At 33.5% G+C, this 15552-nt stretch overlaps 11 non-coding genes across 11 annotated transcripts in view; all 11 read left to right on the top strand.

The window, feature by feature from the left end:
* The first annotated feature begins 207 nt into the window (after window positions 1-207).
* Window positions 208-326, top strand: LOC143716638 (5S ribosomal RNA). The gene has a single exon (XR_013196101.1). It is a non-coding gene; the product is annotated as a 5S ribosomal RNA (ribosomal RNA).
* A 275-nt stretch (window positions 327-601) lies between these two features.
* LOC143716598 (5S ribosomal RNA) lies at window positions 602-720 on the top strand. Its single transcript, XR_013196063.1, has one exon. It is a non-coding gene; the product is annotated as a 5S ribosomal RNA (ribosomal RNA).
* Window positions 721-7121: 6401 nt separating this feature from the next.
* Window positions 7122-7240, top strand: LOC143716599 (5S ribosomal RNA). The gene has a single exon (XR_013196064.1). It is a non-coding gene; the product is annotated as a 5S ribosomal RNA (ribosomal RNA).
* Window positions 7241-7825: 585 nt separating this feature from the next.
* LOC143716641 (5S ribosomal RNA) lies at window positions 7826-7944 on the top strand. The gene has a single exon (XR_013196105.1). It is a non-coding gene; the product is annotated as a 5S ribosomal RNA (ribosomal RNA).
* A 377-nt stretch (window positions 7945-8321) lies between these two features.
* Window positions 8322-8440, top strand: LOC143716756 (5S ribosomal RNA). The gene has a single exon (XR_013196217.1). It is a non-coding gene; the product is annotated as a 5S ribosomal RNA (ribosomal RNA).
* Window positions 8441-13266: 4826 nt separating this feature from the next.
* LOC143716600 (5S ribosomal RNA) lies at window positions 13267-13385 on the top strand. The gene has a single exon (XR_013196065.1). It is a non-coding gene; the product is annotated as a 5S ribosomal RNA (ribosomal RNA).
* A 275-nt stretch (window positions 13386-13660) lies between these two features.
* On the top strand, window positions 13661-13779 carry LOC143716601 (5S ribosomal RNA). The gene has a single exon (XR_013196066.1). It is a non-coding gene; the product is annotated as a 5S ribosomal RNA (ribosomal RNA).
* A 275-nt stretch (window positions 13780-14054) lies between these two features.
* On the top strand, window positions 14055-14173 carry LOC143716603 (5S ribosomal RNA). The gene has a single exon (XR_013196068.1). It is a non-coding gene; the product is annotated as a 5S ribosomal RNA (ribosomal RNA).
* Window positions 14174-14551: 378 nt separating this feature from the next.
* Window positions 14552-14670, top strand: LOC143716604 (5S ribosomal RNA). The gene has a single exon (XR_013196069.1). It is a non-coding gene; the product is annotated as a 5S ribosomal RNA (ribosomal RNA).
* Window positions 14671-14944: 274 nt separating this feature from the next.
* Window positions 14945-15063, top strand: LOC143716605 (5S ribosomal RNA). The gene has a single exon (XR_013196070.1). It is a non-coding gene; the product is annotated as a 5S ribosomal RNA (ribosomal RNA).
* A 380-nt stretch (window positions 15064-15443) lies between these two features.
* LOC143716606 (5S ribosomal RNA) overlaps window positions 15444-15552 on the top strand; it is a 119-nt gene continuing 10 nt past the window's right edge. The window contains exon 1 of the ribosomal RNA XR_013196071.1: window positions 15444-15552. This exon is cut by the window's right edge and continues 10 nt beyond it. This is a non-coding gene — a ribosomal RNA (5S ribosomal RNA).

Consider the following 15552-nt stretch of genomic DNA (forward strand, 5'->3'; position numbering starts at 1 on the left):
CTTCAGAGAGCATGAAAGAGTTTGAGTTTTTTCAAAAGTTCTTCTTAGTTTAAAAAAAAGACTCACTGAGCTTCTTCAGAAAGCCTTTAAAAGTCTCTGAGATTCTTCAGAGAGGTTGAAAGAGTTTGAGTTTTTTCAAAAGTTCTTCTTAGTTTTCTTCATTAATGGTCTAACCTTTTAAATAGCCCAATTTTGGCAGCAGTTTTCGCTTACGGCCATACCACCTTGGTCACGCCCGATCTCGTCTGATCTCGGAAGCTAAGCAGGGTCGGGCCTGGCTAGTACTTGGATGGGAGACCGCCTGGGAATACCAGGTGCTGTAAGCTTTTTTGATTTAAAAAAAAAAAAAGAGTCCCTGAGCTTCTTCAGAAAGCCTTTAAAAGTCTCTGAGATTCTTCAGAGAGCATGAAAGAGTTTGAGTTTTTTCAAAAGTTCCTCTTAGTTTAAAAAAAAGACTCACTGAGCTTCTTCAGAAAGCCTTTAAAAGTCTCTGAGATTCTTCAGAGAGCATGAAAGAGTTTGAGTTTTTTCAAAAGTTCTTCTTAGTTTTCTTCATTAATGGTCTAACCTTTTAAATGGCCCAATTTTGGCAGCAGTTTTAGCTTACGGCCATACCACCTTGGTCACGCCCGATCTCGTCTGATCTCGGAAGCTAAGCAGGGTCGGGCCTGGTTAGTACTTGGATGGGAGACCGCCTGGGAATACCAGGTGCTGTAAGCTTTTTTGATTTAAAAAAAAAAAAAGAGTCCCTGAGCTTCTTCAGAAAGCCTTTAAAAGTCTCTGAGATTCTTCAGAGAGCATGAAAGAGTTTGAGTTTTTTCAAAAGTTCCTCTTAGTTTAAAAAAAAGACTCACTGAGCTTCTTCAGAAAGCCTTTAAAAGTCTCTGAGATTCTTCAGAGAGCATGAAAGAGTTTGAGTTTTTTCAAAAGTTCTTCTTAGTTTTCTTCATTAATGGTCTAACCTTTTAAATGGCCCAATTTTGGCAGCAGTTTTAGCTTACGGCCATACCACCTTGGTCACGCCCGATCTCGTCTGATCCAGGAAGTGTGAGGTGGCAGTTTGGAGAGAAAGGCTCTCCTATTTTTTGTTTTTCTTTATTGTGATTTCATTTGATAATTCATTAAGTTACTAGCTGTCTTCTTAATTTAGTTTTGTTTAAACCTCAGACAGGTATTTTACTGTCTGAGGTTTTATTTATTTATTTATTTATTTTTCAAAATGACTGATACTATGGCTATGGAACAGGAACGGATATTAGACCAAGAGATTGAGGATAATGATTACACTGAAAGGAACAAAGAAAAGGACAATGGAAAAGATAAAGATGACAACGAAACATGGGCATCTGTGGTTTCGAGAAAGAAGAGAAATGGAGTTGAAATGGATAAAGGAAGGACTGAACAACAGAAGATACAAGGTAAAGAAAAGGATGATGTAAATGGTGAAAAGAGACAAGAGAAAAGTCAAAAAGATGAAATGATAAATAAGTTGAGAGGGAAAATGAGATACCAGAGAGAGTACAAAAAAGAAACAACGTTGACAATGAATGTGAAAAACCCAGAACAACTAACGGTTATGATGATAATTAAAGCTGTGGAGGACAAAACTGGATTGGGAAAATTATATGGACTAAGGAAAAAAACTGAATTTGAATATGAACTTACATTGGAGAAAGAGGAAGACTGTGAACAATTATTGGATGGAATACAAATAAATGGACAATGTTGTGAAATAACAAAACTTTGTGGAACGGAAAGGATGGTATCGTTTTTACAATTGCCAAACTATATTAATGATGAGGATGTTTTACAAAAACTGACAAGCTGGGGGGTTACACCGATACTTCCTCTGAGAAGAAGGTATTACCCTGGGACAATTGTGGCGGATGGAACAAGATTTATACGAGTTAAATTTCCAAAAGACGTGGTGTCTCTGCCATATAACACAAGATTCGAAACGGAAGAAGGATGGCAGTTTTTCAGGGTGATTCATGATCACCAGGTGAAGACGTGTAGAATATGTGCAAGTGTGGATCATGAAAAAAAGGACTGTCCACAATTAATATGCAGAGAATGCCTGGAGCAGGGGCATTATGCGCGGGACTGCAAAGCCCCGCGGTGCCAAGGCTGCGGAAAGGCATTTCTCAGGTGCAGATGTGAAACATACGAAGAGGAACATGAGGAAATGGAGACGGAGACACTCAACGACGAGGTGAATGTGGAAGAGGATGATGAAGGAAGTGTACTACAACAAACACGTGGATTAATAATGGATATACAGAGCAGAGAAGAAGAAGGAGGAAGTAAAGACGAACGGGATGGAGAAGAAGAGACAGAAACGATGACAGAACTACAAATAATTGCAGATAAAGTTGAACAGGATGGGATGAAAAACAAAGAAGATGACAATGATGGACCAAAGGACAGTACAAACATAGATGAGGTAAGAGACACTAAGAATAAAACTATTGGTGGAAATGAAAGTGGGAAGAAAAACATTTTGAGTGGGGGGAGTAAACTAAAAACAACAGGACAAATTAACATTGAGAAGGTGATGGAGAAACAAAGAATAAGAAGAGAATCTAAAGAAAAAAATAGGAAAAAAGCTGAAAGGACTGGACCAGGAGATGCGGTTTTGAAAGAGACTGAACCAAAGTGATGAGTTTTTTTGTTTGTTTCTATGTTACTTTTATTTTGTATATGAGTCAATTGAGCATAGTTTCAATCAATGCAAGGGGATTGTCAACTATGACTAAATTTGAGAATATTAATCATTTGACAAAGAAAAATGACATAATATGTATGCAAGAGACAGGATGGAATGATGAAAAAACAAATGATTTGAAGAAAATATGGGACGGGGAATTTTTTTACAATAATGATCCTAATAGGAAAAAAGGAGTAGCAATTTTAATAAGAAGGGGTACAATACAAAAAGCAACAGTTATATTTACGGATAAGATAGGAAGGACATTGATGGTCAAGGTCGAAGGAAAAGAAGAAGAAATAACAATATGTAATATTCATGCACCAAATGAAGACCTAGAACGTGCTACTTTTTTTAAAGAAATGGATGTTCTAATAGAGAAATATAAATGTTCGATTTTAATTGGTGATTTTAATACTGTTTTAGAACGAATAGATGTGGAGGATTACATGGTGTATAGAGCAGATGTTGGGAGAAAAGAATTAAAGAAAGTTATGGGAAAACACAGATTTATAGATTTATGGAGGGAAAGAAACAGAGTAAAAAGAGAATATTCAAGAAGACAAATGGTAAACAAAGTTTTAAAACAAAGTAGAATTGATTTGGTATTATGTAACAGACATTTGGGAAGTTTCGTTACAAAAGTATTTTACAAAATGTTTAGTGGAAGTGATCATGATTTTTTAAATGTAATCATTGATTATAGTGGTGTAGAGAGAGGGCCAGGGGTGTGGGTTTTTAATACGGAACTTTTAAAAAATGACATTTATAAAATGGAAGTAGAAAATTATATAATAAATAACATTAATGATGTCCTATATGAAGAAGCAAAAAGTGTGTGGTGGGATAATTTAAAAATAGATATTAAAAAACTATCTATTGAATATTCAAAGAAAATGCAAAGAATAAAGAAAAGTAAAGAAAGATTATTAAACAAGGAATGGGAAGAAGAAATGAAAAAAGTGTCAGAAGGAAGGATGGATGGGAATAGAATAGTGATATTAGAAGAGAAATTGAAAAAAATAGAAGAGGCAAAGTGCATGGGAGCTAAAATAAGAAGTAGAGCGAAAAATACAGTAGAAGGAGAAAGGAGTACACATTTTTTTATGATTTGGAAAAAACAAGAAAACAAGCAGAAATGATAAAAAGTATTTCAAAAAACGGAAAGGTTGTGAAAGAAAAAGAAGGTATTTTAAATGAAGTGAAGGATTTTTATGCTATTTTATTTAAAAAAGATAAAATAAATGAGGAAGATGAAGAGTTTTTATTGAATCAAATTGAAACAAAAGTAAATGAAGAAGATAAGAAAATGTGTGATAAGGAAATAGAAGAAGAAGAAATAGATGAAGCTATAGATCAGATGAGTAATGGGAAAAGTTCAGGCCTAGATGGTTTACCAGCTGAATTTTATAAGGTTTTTAAGAATGTTTTAACGCCAATTTTGCATGATTTATTTATTGATATTTTTAAACAGAAAAAGTTAAGTGAAAGTATGAAGAAAGGAATAATTAAGATAATATATAAAAATAAAGGGGAAAGAGAAGAGCTTAAAAATTATAGACCATTGAGCATGTTAAATACTGATTACAAGATACTGGCCAAGATTTTAGCAAACAGACTGAAAAAAGTGATTCCAAACATTATAAAAACAAATCAAGCATATGGTGTTTTAAACCGTGATATATCGGATATAGTAACAAGTATTAGAGATTTAATGTGGTATATGAAAGAAAAAGGTAAAGAAGGATATTTGATTAGTATAGATCTGGAAAAGGCATTTGATAGAGTAGAGCACAAATATTTATTTGATATATTGGAACAATTTGGTTTTGGGGGAATTTTTATTGCATGGATGAAATGTTTTTATAATGATATTTTAAGTTGTATAAAAGTAAATGGGTTTTTAACAGATTTGATTAAGATATCAAGGTCAATAAGGCAGGGATGTCCATTATCAGCACTACTATACACTTTAGTTGCTGAGCCATTAGGACTTGCAATAAACAAAGAAAAACAGATACAAGGAATAGTTTTGGAAAATGAGGAAGTACATCAGAAAATATTTCAATATGCAGATGATACCACTTTGTTTTTAAAAGATTTTAAGAGTATTGAGAAGGCAATGTTAATATTGGGAAAATATTGTGGTGGAACAGGGGCTAAAGTCAATAATGATAAGACTGAATATATGAGAATGGGGAAGGTAGATATTTTAGGAAGACAATGGAACTTTAAAGAACAGAAGAATGAACTAAAAATTTTAGGAATAACACTAGGAAGAGATGAAATTAGAACAAGAGATCTGGTTTGGGAGGAGACTATAGGAAAAATGGAAAAAAGACTAAACTTTTGGAAACAAAGACAATTATTTATAAAAGGGAAAGTATTGGTTTTAAACTCTCTTTTTTTATCTAAGATGTGGTATATTTTAAATGTGGTTAGTCTGCCAACATGGGTGTATAAAAGAATAAAAACATGTATTTTAAATTTTATGTGGGATGGTAAACCAGCTAAAATAGCTTATGACACAATTATTGGAGAGGTAGATAAGGGAGGTTTGGGACTGATAGATCCAATGATAAGAAAGCAAAGTTTGAGAATAAAGACTGTAAAAAAGTTTTTAAAAAAGGATGATTTAATTTGGAAAAAAATAATGAGTTTTTATATAAATAAGTGTGGAAAAATGGGGGATGATTTTATATGGATGCATTTTAAGGACAATATGATAGAGGGGATACCGGAATTTTATAAAGAAGTTTTAAAAGCATGGAAAGGTTTCAAAGAAAATGTAAATATTGAGTTTAAAGGGAGAGAACAACTATTGAAGCAACCACTCTTTTTAAATCAACATATTATATTCAACAGAAACACCTTTTTTTATAAGAGTTGGTATTATGCAGGACTAAAACAAGTTAAAGACATTTTATATGAGGTAATACCAGGATTTTTACCTTTACAAGCAATCATAGACACATTAGAAGTAAATGAAGATATAGAAAATAAGCAATTGATAAAGGAGCAATATTTGAAAATAAAAGAAGCCATACCAGTAGAATGGATAAAAAATATTGAAGATAAAGTAAAAGTGTATGAAAATTTGAATGTATTTTTAAAAAGAAAAGATGAAAATATTTATTTTAATGATTGTACTTTAAAAATGTTTTATGGTTGTTTATGTAAGTCTGTTTTTAAAATACCAAAAGCAATTGAGTATTGGGGAAAACTATTTGATAATTTTGATGCATCCAACATATGGAAAAATGTGAGAATTAATTTTAAGAGTCCTATGTTGGAAAATTTTGATTATTTATTAAGACACAATTGTATAAAGACAGACATGATATTGTGTAAAATAGGGTTGTTACAAGATGAAAAATGTAAAGTATGTATGGAAAAAAAAGAAGGTGTTATGCATTTGTTTGTAAATTGTAAAAAGTTAAATGGTTTTATGAAAATGTTAAAAAAGATAATAGGTGATTTTTTATTTGATAAAAGAATAATTTTAGAAGAATGGGAAACAACTTTTTTATTTGGTTTTAATGGTAAAGCAAAAAATAAGTTTGCTCTTAATTTTATGCTAACAGTTGCAAGATTTGCTATATGGAGAAGAAGGAATCTAATGAAACAAAAGAAAATAGAACTTCCAATAAGTGTGTTTTATAAGCAGATCTTGAGTGACGAATTGAAAGTTTTATATGATTATTTTAAAATGAACGAGAAAATGGAAATATTTGAAGAATGTATATTAAGAAATAATGCGTATATTGTTAAAACAAGTTATGGTTTTAAAGTTATATTGCCTGAAAATGTGTAAAGATGTTTTTTGCTTGTATATGTAATGGTTTTTGTCCTTGTTTTTGTATTTGTTCTTGTTCTTGTTTTGTTTTTAAATGAAAAATATTGTTATTAATTGAAATATTATTAAAAAAAAAAAAAAAAAAAAAAAAAATCTCGTCTGATCTCGGAAGCTAAGCAGGGTCGGGCCTGGTTAGTACTTGGATGGGAGACCGCCTGGGAATACCAGGTGCTGTAAGCTTTTTTGATTTAAAAAAAAAAAGAGTCCCTGAGCTTCTTCAGAAAGCCTTTAAAAGTCTCTGAGATTCTTCAGAGAGCATGAAAGAGTTTGAGTTTTTTCAAAAGTTCCTCTTAGTTTAAAAAAAAAGACTCACTGAGCTTCTGCAGAAAGCCTTTAAAAGTCTCTGAGATTCTTCAGAGAGCATGAAAGAGTTTCAGTTTTTTCAAAAGTTCTTCTTAGTTTAAAAAAAAGACTCACTGAGCTTCTTCAGAAAGCCTTTAAAAGTCTCTGAGATTCTTCAGAGAGGTTGAAAGAGTTTGAGTTTTTTCAAAAGTTCTTCTTAGTTTTCTTCATTAATGGTCTAACCTTTTAAATAGCCCAATTTTGGCAGCAGTTTTCGCTTACGGCCATACCACCTTGGTCACGCCCGATCTCGTCTGATCTCGGAAGCTAAGCAGGGTCGGGCCTGGTTAGTACTTGGATGGGAGACCGCCTGGGAATACCAGGTGCTGTAAGCTTTTTTGATTTAAAAAAAAAAAAGAGTCCCTGAGCTTCTTCAGAAAGCCTTTAAAAGTCTCTGAGATTCTTCAGAGAGCATGAAAGAGTTTGAGTTTTTTCAAAAGTTCTTCTTACTTTAAAAAAAAGACTCACTGAGCTTCTTCAGAAAGCCTTTAAAAGTCTCTGAGATTCTTCAGAGAGCATGCAAGAGTTTGAGTTTTTTCAAAAGTTCTTCTTAGTTTAAAAAAAGAGTCCCTGAGCTTCTTCAGAAAGCCTTTAAAAGTCTCTGAGATTCTTCAGAGAGCATGAAAGAGTTTGAGTTTTTTCAAAAGTTCTTCTTAGTTTAAAAAAAAGACTCACTGAGCTTCTTCAGAAAGCCTTTAAAAGTCTCTGAGATTCTTCAGAGAGCATGAAAGAGTTTCAGTTTTTTCAAAAGTTCTTCTTAGTTTAAAAAAAAGACTCACTGAGCTTCTTCAGAAAGCCTTTAAAAGTCTCTGAGATTCTTCAGAGAGCATGAAAGAGTTTGAGTTTTTTCAAAAGTTCTTCTTAGTTTTCTTCATTAATGGTCTAACCTTTTAAATGGCCCAATTTTGGCAGCAGTTTTCGCTTACGGCCATACCACCTTGGTCACGCCCGATCTCGTCTGATCTCGGAAGCTAAGCAGGGTCGGGCCTGGTTAGTACTTGGATGGGAGACCGCCTGGGAGTACCAGGTGCTGTAAGCTTTTTTGATTTAAAAAAAAAAAGAGTCCCTGAGCTTCTTCAGAAAGCCTTTAAAAGTCTCTGAGATTCTTCAGAGAGCATGAAAGAGTTTGAGTTTTTTCAAAAGTTCCTCTTAGTTTAAAAAAAAGACTCACTGAGCTTCTTCAGAAAGCCTTTAAAAGTCTCTGAGATTCTTCAGAGAGCATGAAAGAGTTTGAGTTTTTTCAAAAGTTCCTCTTAGTTTAAAAAAAAGACTCACTGAGCTTCTTCAGAAAGCCTTTAAAAGTCTCTGAGATTCTTCAGAGAGGTTGAAAGAGTTTGAGTTTTTTCAAAAGTTCTTCTTAGTTTTCTTCACTAATGGTCTAACCTTTTAAATAGCCCAATTTTGGCAGCAGTTTTCGCTTACGGCCATACCACCTTGGGCACGCCTGATCTCGTCTGATCTCGGAAGCTAAGCAGGGTTGGGCCATGTTAGTACTTGGATGGGAGACCGCCTGGGAATACCAGGTGCTGTAAGCTTTTTAAAAAAAAAAAAAAAAAAAAAAGGAGTCCCTGAGCTTCTTCAAAAAGCCTTAAAAAGTCTCTGAGATTCTTCAGAAAGCATGAAAGAGTTTGAGTTTTTTCAAAAGTTCTTCTTAGTTTTCTTCACTAATGGTATAACCTTTTAAATAAGGCCTGGTTAGTACTTGAATGGGAGACCGCATGGGAATACTAGGTGTTGTAAGCTTTTTTATGAACAAAAAAAAGAGTCCCTGAGCTTCTTCAAAAAGCCTTAAAAAGTCACTGAGATTCTTCAGAAAGCATGAAAGAGTTTGAGTTTTTTCAAAAGTTCTTCTTAGTTTTCTTCACTAATGGTCTAACCTTTTAAATAGCCCAATTTTGGCAGCAGTATTCGCTTACGGCCATACCACCTTGGTCACGCCCGAGATTTATAAGAAAAGAAACAATCAAATGTATGAACAGGTTTGAGGTTTTAAAATGTATCGAAGAAGAAGAAGAAGCAGAAGAAGAAAATATGTAAAATGATGTCTTTTAAACTCTTAGTAATTTTATTTATGGTTTTGAATATGGTGATTTTAAATGCAAGAGGTCTACTAAATAGGGAAAAATTTGAAAGAGTAAAAGAGTTATGTAAAGAAGATGTTATTGTATTACAGGAAACTAATTGGAAAGATGAAATTATGGAAGATTTAAAAAAGAGGTGGGGTGGTGAAATATATTTTAATAATGGGGATGGAAGAATGGGGAGAGGAGTTGCTATTTTAGTAAGAAAAGAAAAGGATATTGAGGTTAAAGAAATATATGATGATGGAAAAGGAAAATGTATTGCCGTTGAAATAAGATATGAAGATAGAGAATTTATTTTGATTAATGTTCATGCACCTAATGAAGAAAAAGAAAAGAAGAACTATTTTAGTGCTTTAAGAGACTTAATGGAAAGTTGGGAGACCGTAATGATGGTGGGAGATTTTAATACAGTTTTCAATAAAAGAGATATGGCAGATGGAATGGTTTTTAAAACAGATATGGGGAGAAAAGAACTTAAAATGCTGATGGAAGAAAAAAACTTAATTGATGTGTGGAGAGAGAGACATGAAAGAAAAAGAGAATTTTCTAGAAAACAACTAGTTAGCAATTTCTTATGTCAAACAAGAATTGATCATGTTTTAAGCACAAGAAGTTTAGAATATTTTATTGAGGATATTTTGTATAAAGAAAACTCTTTAAGTGATCATAAGATGATTTTAATGAAGATGGATTTTAAAAAAGAGGATAAAGGGCCTGGAGTTTGGATTTTAAATACAGAGATTTTAAAGAGTGAAAGTTATAAATTAGGGATCGAAAAATTAATAGAAGAAGAAAGAAATGATGGGATGTACCTAGAAGATAAAAGAATATGGTGGGAAAATGTAAAATACGAAATAAAGAAATACTCAATAAAATACAGCAAATTGGTTCAGAGAGTTAAAAAAGCTAAAGAAAAAGATATAAGGAAAACATTAAAAGAAGAGTTAAACAAGAGAGAAGTAAATATACAAAACGTAATAGTTATGGAAGAAAATCTAAAGAAAATAGAGGAGAGTAAATGTAAAGGAGCAAGTTTGAGAAGTAAAGCAAAATACATGGTTGAAGGGGAGAAATGTACAAGATTTTTCTTTAACTTAGAAAAAAGTAAAGGAAGAGCAGAAATGATAAAAGAAATAAAGGGCAAAGATGGAGAACTAGTACAAGAAACGAAAGGAATTTTGAAGGAAGTAAAAAATTATTATGAAGAACTTTTTAAAACGAAGGGGTTAGATGAAGAGAAGAAAAATATACTGTTACAGCAAATATCAACGAGAGTAGAAATTAAGGACAAAGCAGAATGTGATAAAGGAATAGGACAGGAAGAAATAATACAGGCAATAGATCTTTTGAAAACAAAGAAAAGCCCAGGTATAGATGGGATAGGAAATGAGTTTTATAAGGTTTTTAAGGAGGAAATTAGTCTGATTTTAATGGATGTATATGAGGAGATTTTTAAGAAGGAAGGTCTAAATCAGAAGATGAGTTTAGGGCTGATGAAGCTAATATACAAAAGAAAGGGAGATAAAGCACTTTTAAAAAATTTTAGACCTATAACCATGTTAAACACGGATTTTAAGATTTTAGCAAAGGTTTTAGCAAATAGATTAAAGAATGTACTACCTAGCATAATAGAAACAAATCAGGCATATGGAGTAAAGGGACGAGACATAGCAGAAACAACAAGCAGTATAAAAGATATAATAAGTTACATGAATGGAGAAAAAAAGGATGGTTATGTCATTAGCTTAGACTTCGAAAAAGCCTTTGACAGAGTAGAACATGTTTTTTTATTTTCAGTTTTAGAGAAATTTGGGTTTGGGGAACATTTTATTAAATGGATAAGAATTTTATATAGGGATACAATAACATAAGTGAAATGCAATGGATTTTTAACAGAACCCTTTGCTATTTCAAGGTCAATAAGACAAGGGTGCCCATTATCAGCTCAATTATATTCGCTGGTAGCGGAACCTTTAGGGTTGATAATCAAAAAGGAAAATAAAATAAAAGGAATAGAGATGAATGAAGGGAAAGAAATACAAAATATATATCAATATGCAGATGATACAACAATAGTAGTTAAAAATGAACTAAGTGTTAAACATGTCATGGAAAAAGTTGAATGGTACTGCCAAGGTTCTGGAGCAAAAATAAATGAGGAAAAAACAGTTTACATGAGATTTGGGAAGGTACCGGTTTTAACAGGGTGTTTTAACTTTACCCAAGTACAAGAAATTAGGATTTTAGGAGTGGTTTTAGGGAAAAATGAAAAAAGCATACGAGATATTATGTGGGAAGAGGTAGTAGAAGGAATGGAGAGGAGGTTAATATTCTGGAAAAACAGATTTTTAAATTTAAAGGGAAAGATTTTAATTGTAAATGTGTTGATGCTGTCTAAGATGTGGTATGTTTTATATGTGAATTCAATGCCTTTATGGGTAAAACAAAGATTGAAAACATGTATTTTAGAATTTTTATGGGAGAAAAACCCCCCAAGAATAGCTTATAATACTTTGATTGGACCGGCAGAAGAAGGAGGGATGGGTTTAGTAGATTTAGAACAAAAAATGAACAGTATGAGAGTTAAAGTGGTAAAGAAGTATTTGGATGAGGAAAATAAAGGGGATTGGAAAACTATAATGGAATTTTATTTAAACAAATGTGGGAATTTGAATTTGGGGGATAACATTTTATGGATGAAGTTAAAAAAGTGGATGATACAGGGGATACCAGATTTTTATAAAGAAGTTTTAAGTGCTTGGGGACTTTTTCTAACAGATGTGAATTTTAAACCATATGGAAGAGATAGCATTTTAAATCAACCACTGTTTTTAAACAAAAACATTGTAATACAAGAAAAGGAAATTTATTTTAAGAAATGGGTGGAGGTGGGAATTGTAAAAATAAGAGATATTCTATATGAATTCAAGGAGGGATTTTTACCCATGCAAGTGATTGTTGATGCGTTGGAGGAAGCGAAAGAGGAATATTATGTAAACACTATAAAGAAACAATACGAAGAAGTAAAAAATGCAATACCCAAAGATTGGTTGAATGTTATTCAAAGGGATGAGAAAAGCGAGAATAAAATAGAGGTGTTCTTAAAATTGCAAGAAAAGTTTGTAGATTTTAAGTCATGTAATGTTAAAAGGTTTTATCATTATTTTAGAAATTCAGTTTTTAAAAAGCCATTAGCAAATCAACTCTGGCTGAGGCATTTTAAAGAGATTGAAGAAAAGGAAATATGGAAAAACATGAAATGGATATTTATGGACACTGATTTAGAATGTTTGGACTTTTTTATAAGACATAACGTGATTTTCACGGGAATGCGCTTATGCAAAATTGGGAGAGAACAAGATGCGAAATGTAAAGTTTGCAACAAAGAAGATGAAGGTATTTTACACTTGTTTTTATACTGTGAAAAACTGAATCAATTTTTCATTGCCATGAAGGAGATAGTGAATAATTTAAGAGGTAAAGAGGAAGATTTAAGTTGGAATAGGATTTTTATGTTGGGACTAAATGAGGAAAACGGAAATAAAAAAGTGATTAATTTGTTGTTAGTCATAGCAAAAAGTGCAATCTGGAAAAGAAGGAATGTGGCAAAAAATAGGAATTTTGTAATGGACTTGTGTTTGTTTTTCAAAGGATTGGTTGAAGATTATTTGCATATTTTGTACAATTATTTTAAAATGGAAAATAATGTGGATTTGTTTTTCAAGATTTTTAATAGTGAAGTAAGGAAAATTTTAAAGAAACACAAACTGTTTTTTCTGACAGAAGATGTATTTTAAAAAGGTTTTGTGAATTATGATCTTGAATATGTTCAAATGTAATGTGAATTATGTTGTTGTGAACTAATAAAAAAAAAAAAAAAAAAAAAAAAAAAAAAATCACGCCCGATCTCGTCTGATCTCGGAAGCTAAGCAGGGTCGGGCCTGGTTAGTACTTGGATGGGAGACCGCCTGGGAATACCAGGTGCTGTAAGCTTTTTTGATTTAAAAAAAAAAAAAAAAAAAAAAGAGTCCCTGAGCTTCTTCATAAAGCCTTTAAAAGTCTCTGAGATTCTTCAGAGAGCATGAAAGAGTTTGAGTTTTTTCAAAAGTTCTTCTTAGTTTAAAAAAAAGACTCACTGAGCTTCTTCAGAAAGCCTTTAAAAGTCTCTGAGATTCTTCAGAGAGGTTGAAAGAGTTTGAGTTTTTTCAAAAGTTCTTCTTAGTTTTCTTCATTAATGGTCTAACCTTTTAAATAGCCCAATTTTGGCAGCAGTTTTCGCTTACGGCCATACCACCTTGGTCACGCCCGATCTCGTCTGATCTCGGAAGCTAAGCAGGGTCGGGCCTGGTTAGTACTTGGATGGGAGACCGCCTGGGAATACCAGGTGCTGTAAGCTTTTTTGATTTAAAAAAAAAAAAGAGTCCCTGAGCTTCTTCAGAAAGCCTTTAAAAGTCTCTGAGATTCTTCAGAGTGCATGAAAGAGTTTGAGTTTTTTCAAAAGTTCTTCTTAGTTTAAAAAAAAAGACTCACTGAGCTTCTTCAGAAAGCCTTTAAAAGTCTCTGAGATTCTTCAGAGAGCATGAAAGAGTTTGAGTTTTTTCAGAAGTTCTTCTTAGTTTTCTTCATTAATGGTCTAACCTTTTAAATAGCCCAATTTTGGCAGCAGTTTTCGCTTACGGCCATACCACCTTGGTCACGCCCGATCTCGTCTGATCTCGGAAGCTAAGCAGGGTCGGGCCTGGTTAGTACTTGGATGGGAGACCGCCTGGGAATACCAGGTGCTGTAAGCTTTTTTGATTTAAAAAAAAAAAAAGAGTCCCTGAGCTTCTTCAGAAAGCCTTTAAAAGTCTCTGAGATTCTTCAGAGAGCATGAAAGAGTTTGAGTTTTTTCAAAAGTTCTTCTTAGTTTAAAAAAAAGACTCACTGAGCTTCTTCAGAAAGCCTTTAAAAGTCTCTGAGATTCTTCAGAGAGCATGAAAGAGTTTGAGTTTTTTCAAAAGTTCTTCTTAGTTTTCTTCATTAATGGTCTAACCTTTTAAATAGCCCAATTTTGGCAGCAGTTTTCGCTTACGGCCATACCACCTTGGTCACGCCCGATCTCGTCTGATCTCGGAAGCTAAGCAGGGTCGGGCCTGGTTAGTACTTGGATGGGAGACCGCCTGGGAATACCAGGTGCTGTAAGCTTTTTTGATTTTAAAAAAAAAAGAGTCCCTGAGCTTCTTCAGAAAGCCTTTAAAAGTCTCTGAGATTCTTCAGAGAGCATGAAAGAGTTTGAGTTTTTTCAAAAGTTCCTCTTAGTTTAAAAAAAAGACTCACTGAGCTTCTTCAGAAAGCCTTTAAAAGTCTCTGAGATTCTTCAGAGAGCATGAAAGAGTTTGAGTTTTTTCAAAAGTTCCTCTTAGTTTAAAAAAAAAGACTCACTGAGCTTCTTCAGAAAGCCTTTAAAAGTCTCTGAGATTCTTCAGAGAGGTTGAAAGAGTTTGAGTTTTTTCAAAAGTTCTTCTTAGTTTTCTTCATTAATGGTCTAACCTTTTAAATGGCCCAATTTTGGCAGCAGTTTTAGCTTACGGCCATACCACCTTGGTCACGCCCGATCTCGTCTGATCTCGGAAGCTAAGCAGGGTCGGGCCTGGTTAGTACTTGGATGGGAGACCGCCTGGGAATACCAGGTGCTGTAAGCTTTTTTGATTTAAAAAAAAAAAGAGTCCCTGAGCTTCTTCAGAAAGCCTTTAAAAGTCTCTGAGATTCTTCAGAGAGCATGAAAGAGTTTGAGTTTTTTCAAAAGTTCCTCTTAGTTTAAAAAAAAAGACTCACTGAGCTTCTGCAGAAAGCCTTTAAAAGTCTCTGAGATTCTTCAGAGAGGTTGAAAGAGTTTGAGTTTTTTCAAAAGTTCTTCTTAGTTTTCTTCATTAATGGTCTAACCTTTTAAATAGCCCAATTTTGGCAGCAGTTTTCGCTTACGGCCATACCACCTTGGTCACGCCCGATCTCGTCTGATCTCGGAAGCTAAGCAGGGTCGGGCCTGGTTAGTACTTGGATGGGAGACCGCCTGGGAATACCAGGTGCTGTAAGCTTTTTTGATTTAAAAAAAAATAAGAGTCCCTGAGCTTCTTCAGAAAGCCTTTAAAAGTCTCTGAGATTCTTCAGAGAGCATGAAAGAGTTTGAGTTTTTTCAAAAGTTCCTCTTAGTTTAAAAAAAAAGACTCACTGAGCTTCTGCAGAAAGCCTTTAAAAGTCTCTGAGATTCTTCAGAGAGCATGAAAGAGTTTCAGTTTTTTCAAAAGTTCTTCTTAGTTTAAAAAAAAGACTCACTGAGCTTCTTCAGAAAGCCTTCGAAACGTCTCTGAGATTCTACAGAGAGTATGAAAGAGTTTGAGTTTTTTCAAAAGTTCTTCTTAGTTTTCTTCATTAATGGTCTAACCTTTTAAATAGCCCAATTTTGGCAGCAGTTTTCGCTTACGGCCATACCACCTTGGTCACGCCCGATCTCGTCTGATCTCGGAAGCTAAGCAGGGTCGGGCCTGGTTAGTACTTGGATGGGAGACCGCCTGGGAATACCAGGT

This window comes from Siphateles boraxobius, unplaced genomic scaffold (assembly GCF_051911475.1).
Source record: "Siphateles boraxobius isolate OS27281-9 unplaced genomic scaffold, OSU_SipBor_1 6, whole genome shotgun sequence".
Taxonomy (NCBI): domain Eukaryota; kingdom Metazoa; phylum Chordata; class Actinopteri; order Cypriniformes; family Leuciscidae; genus Siphateles; species Siphateles boraxobius.